This window comes from Pteropus alecto, unplaced genomic scaffold (assembly GCF_000325575.1).
Source record: "Pteropus alecto unplaced genomic scaffold, ASM32557v1 scaffold177, whole genome shotgun sequence".
Lineage (NCBI taxonomy): Eukaryota > Metazoa > Chordata > Mammalia > Chiroptera > Pteropodidae > Pteropus > Pteropus alecto.
In genome coordinates this window covers 8,553,345-8,558,472 of record NW_006442207.1, presented here as the reverse complement: position 1 = coordinate 8,558,472, position 5,128 = coordinate 8,553,345, and the positions used below count along the sequence as shown (strand labels likewise).

The 5,128-nt window shown below is 40.0% G+C and overlaps 1 long non-coding RNA gene across 2 annotated transcripts in view; it reads right to left on the bottom strand.

Moving 5' to 3' along the window:
- Positions 1-930: 930 nt before the first annotated feature.
- Positions 931-5,128, bottom strand: part of LOC112470132 — a 14,033-nt gene continuing 9,835 nt past the window's right edge. For both annotated transcript variants that reach the window (XR_003042855.1, XR_003042856.1), the window contains exon 3: positions 931-1,164. This is a non-coding gene — a long non-coding RNA (uncharacterized LOC112470132). The remainder of the gene's footprint in view (positions 1,165-5,128) is intronic.

Here is a 5,128-nt window from a genome sequence, read left to right as displayed (position 1 = left end):
TTTTTTTTCAGTTTTTGAGATCTAATAGAATCTCATCCACATGTCCTGTTCACTTTGCCCACTTAGGAAAAGAAGAAAGTGGTAAAAGAATTACCACAGTGTTTGGAAAAGAAAATCCTGCTGTGGGAATCTAGAGGGGTTGCCTTCTCCCATAGTCCCATGTCTCAAGGAGAAGAGCTCTGGAGCTCCTGAAAACTGGCTACAAATCAGGGATTACAATAAGGGGTTCATTAAGTAAGTTATAGTGGATTCATTCAATAGAATATTATGTTTCAACCATTAGGATAAGACACAAAAAATTGGTAATGACATGAAAAAGACAATAAAATGTTCAAGAAGAGAGCAAAATGCTGAACTGCAGAAGCACCTGTTGCATAATTTCAACAGTTACACATAAACACACAATCATGTATGTGGGAACAACCAAAGTAGAAGGTGTAAAAATATGATTTTACTTTTTTACGTATAGATAGGTTACAAATAATTTTAATTACATTCTTTAGATTTTTTACAGGCCTCTTGTTATTTTACTAAAATTTGATATATTTCTATTATTGTTCGGAATAAAAAAATAATTCCAGGTGATGGGGGAAGATTACTTCCAATTTAAGTAAAATAATTTAAAGCACATTAAGAAACATGCTTTTCCAATTATGGCTCTAGGATTTGGGCACATGTACTATGAGTGGGAACACCTGCCTTTAGTAATAATTACACCTGCCTCCAGGGATCCTCAGAGATAGTTTCCTAAGTGATGCCACAATGACTCTTGAGAACGTTCAGGAACACCTGGCAGCATGTTCTTTTCCATGCGGTCAATCTAGATCAGAATCCCCAAGGCAAAGCAGGCAAGTGGGCTGAGAAGATGACTCAATAACCAGTTTAAAAAACAAAAAACAAAAAACAACAAAAAAACATGACAGTATTTTATTTTACAGTAATCCTCAATATATGGAACACCTTTGGGATGAAATGTAGTCTTGGATCCAGAAGTGAAACAGAAACGAGCAGGTGAAAGATACTGAAGGGTTCAGATTTCATCCCAGCACAAGGAAGAATCTTCTGAAAATCAGAGCTCCTGAGGAAGGCAGCTCCCCAGCCAGGCAGAGTTCAGTCTGAGGCCGGAGGACCCTTTGTCCAGCATGTTGGTGAAGGGATGGTCACCTGCAGCAGACAAAGCCTGCATTAGATAACATGTTAGCTCCCTACTCAGCTCTGAGACCCCAAGGTTTTACATATACGGAGTTGAGATTTTTTTCTGACCAAGTGGGCAGGACAGGCACGACTACTCCCATTATACACATGAGAAATTTGAGGATCAAAGACATTAACCAAATGCTCAAAATCAGACAGCCAGAGAGTGACAGAACAACGATAAGTTCAAACCAACACAGTGAGCACTGGCATATGCACTCAAACACCTAGGTATGTGGACAAAGCCAAGATACCAGTAACTCTAACAAAGATTCAGACCTTTCAGTAGTAAACTGGAAGGAAAATGGCAACTTTCCCTCAACCTTTGAACTTTGTGACTGTATCACACTCTGCAGGCATACATTCTTGTTTCATGCAATATCACAATTTGTCAGGAAAGAGTCACAGCTGATGCCACAGCCCAGTCCAGAGCTTTGTTCTCTGAAAGGCACTTTGAGCACCCTCACGATGGCTCACGGAGACTCACTCCATGCAGCAGCTCCACTTGTCTTGACTGGGTCTGACACTGGGGGTGGGAGCTGCTGAAACAGGAAGGAAAAGGCTGTCTTTCTCTACTTTAATGAAGAAATGCTTGATGCCCTGAGAACATGAGCCTGCCATAAGGGAAGCAGTAACCTTCTGCCTTGGGTTTCAGGAAAACTACTGTGCTCACAGCTCTAAGGCTCCCAAGGAAATGTGTGAAGCATGCCTGCCAAAGAAAAGGAGGGCACAGTAGAGAACTGGGGAGGAGGGGTGCTCATTCCCACCTTTGGTTTCTGGCAGTTTGGCCTAGTCTGTAGTTGTAGTTATTGTTGTTGTTGCTGCTGCTCTGCCACAAAGAAAAATTAGAGGAAAGAAAAAAGAGAGAAAAAATATTCAGGTAAAATAAAACTGCGAGCGTTAGACAGATTTTCTTTTTATTTAGAGAACTGTGGCACGAACATTGTATGATCAGTGTACTCAGCATTCCAGTTTTCACAAATGGTGATTTTATTCAAGTGAGGTGTAGGAAGAATTGAATTATTCCAGTTAACGCTTATTGAGCACAGATCATGTGGCAAGCACTGTGCTAGCACATTTTCCAGATGGTGATTCATGTCAGCATCTTGAAGATCTTATGAGGGCCCATTATCATTACGCTTATTTTATAGATAAGGAAACATGCACAGAGGAGTTTCAGTAACCTGCCCAAGGTAACCATTTAGTAAGTTGTAGAGCTGAGGTTCAAATTGAAGCAGTCTCACTCAGAATCCATGCTACACCAGACTGCAATACGACGCTTATAGTCCAGGTGAGGATACTAAATGCTCAAGAAAGGTTATGTGATTTGCCCCAAAGTCATGCAACTAATGAAGTACAGATTAGAACTAAAGCCCCAATCTTCTAGTTCAGGTCTGATAACCTTCCGCCTGCTAAAAAGGAATATTCTGGACCAGTGCTCACAAATCATGACTGTTGGTATCTTGTGAAACTTCCGGGCTCACAGAAACTTCTTGAATAACCTCTCTTAGAAAAGACATAGATATTGAACCAAATGTTCACTGGACATCTACAGCGAGTCAGGTCTTCGCTGTGTCAGCCGCTCTCATAGTTTATGGATTTCTCACAACCAATTTAGAAAATGGTATTTTATCTCCTTATTTATGGGAAGTAAGTGCCATATTTGAAGTCATAGAGCCAGTTACTAGAAGGAGAGGAATACGAAGTAAGTCTCCTGACTCTTAGTCCAGGCCTCTCCACCTTACGTCTCAGTTTACCTCCCAAAATGGAAGACAGAGTTCTTGAAACAACATAATAGATAAATCCATTTAAACTCAAATCTTAGCCACTTTGACCTTAGTAGAATGCTGTTAAAATTTTCTCTAAATGTCTTAGCCTTTAATAATTAATTAAATGGAGCTCATAAAGGGATTAACCTGACTCTATGTTAATGGGGTGTTTTATTCTCCCCCATATAATTTTACTGAAGTCTGCAATCACTTTTTGCAGAAGTAACAGCCTTCTCAAGGAAGCACATTGCCTTCTCTAAGGTTTGGTCTCTGTGTTACCTTCTTACTGACTGTGAGGAACCCAAAACGCACAGACCAGGAAAATTGATGGAGGCAAGTCTTTCTAAGAAGAAAAGAGCAGATTCATATTTTAATTAAAATGAGTCTCTGAAGGTATACACACGCACATATGTATATATATGTATGAGACAGGAAAGAGAGAAAGAATGAATACATATCACACAAGCAGCCGATGTGTTAGGAATGAACTTAAACAGCCCTTGGTATTCAATGAATTGCCGGTTTCACAGAGATGCTTTCAGTGAAACTCTGAAGTCAACAGCAGGAGAAAGTCTGTAATGCCAAGAGAGTGTAAAACAACAGTCTTTTTTCAGAAGAATTAGACTTGAACTGGAAGCCAACTACTCATGCTAAAATGGCAGGGGATTCACTGGACAGAAACCCTGGGGATACAGAGGTGCCCACTCTTGGAACAATCTCACCTTACATTCTGAAATAGAAAATAATGCCTTCTGGAATTCTGTTACTACCCATAAGTGAGAGAAAGTCTCCGCCATTACCTAAATAGCCCTAATACCATTAGTAGTTGACTATAATTAATAGAAACTCACCAATCCAATCAAAAGTTGTGCTTTCTACAGAGTCACTTAAATCAGTTCTTAATTAGATTATTGCATTAGCCACATTCAAAACTTCCAGTGAGAATGGAGCACTAATAGCCATTGCTGCGAGGCATTGGTCAAAGCACCAACAATCAGGCATGCCTCCTCAACGCTTTTCACATACCACTTCTTGCACCCTCTCAGTCTGCCACATCAAGACCCAATTTCAATCTTAGGTTCTCTTCTGAGACGCTTAAATGAAGGATAACTTTGGGTAAGAAGGAGTGAGAGAAGAAAAGCAGCAGTGAAGGGGCAGAATTCACTTCTCGTTCATTTATTAATTCATTATAAATTAAATAAACGAACCCCTCACTTCACAAGGTACCTAGGGAATTTGTTGGTATAGGGGAATGACTAATAATTTATTGAGGTGGGGCAGAAGACTTTAAATGGTTCTTCCAATTTTATTTTTTGACATAAAAAATACTCTTTTTGCTGTGTAATTAACGTATGCATCTTATAGATTTTTATGAGAACTGACTCATATTAGGATATTTCAAGAAAAGGTGAATAACATCAGAAATGATTCCATTAGTAGCAGATTTGGAAGATGAAACTGGCTGAGCAATTTAAGCTATAGTTTAAGTTACCCACCAGTTCAATTCCTTTGACTTAACTCATTTAAGGTTTACAGCAGCCCAGATTCACATACTTTCCTTGACCGTCTGAATTAATAATGCACACTTCATTCAGGAGGCTTCATTGAGATGGCCAGATGATACAAGAAATTAGGAATGCAGGCTCACTCTACTACCATGAGAAGATGATGAGTTTATAACGGACCACAGTGGGGTCACGAGCCTGGCAGATGGCTATGCTCATGACAATGCTGGCCAACTCTGTGACCCACGCATTCTTCTTTAGGGAGAGGTCAAAGCACTAGTCCCTAATTTTGTCCTGAATGAAGTGTGCATTCACAACACATTTTCATAGGAACACAAAGAGGCCAACCAGTCTTGTTGTGCTTAGAAAACAAAACCCACCAGGAGAAGGAGGCAGAAGGCCAGTGAAGGGAACTGATTGAAGCCCTAGAAGGAATGATGAATTGATACTGAGAATATAAATCACATTTCACCTAGGGCACGTCCCGATATTGGGCAAAGTTAGAGCCTAGAAACCAACCTGGGTTATTGGCAAAAAGTTACAGTTCCTTAGGTGGCAGGCAAACTTGCAACTATTTTGGCTTTTTTTTTTTTTTTTTTGCAATGTTGGAGTGACAAGGCTGGAGGTTTGGTGGCCATCAAACCATAGGCATTTTCTACC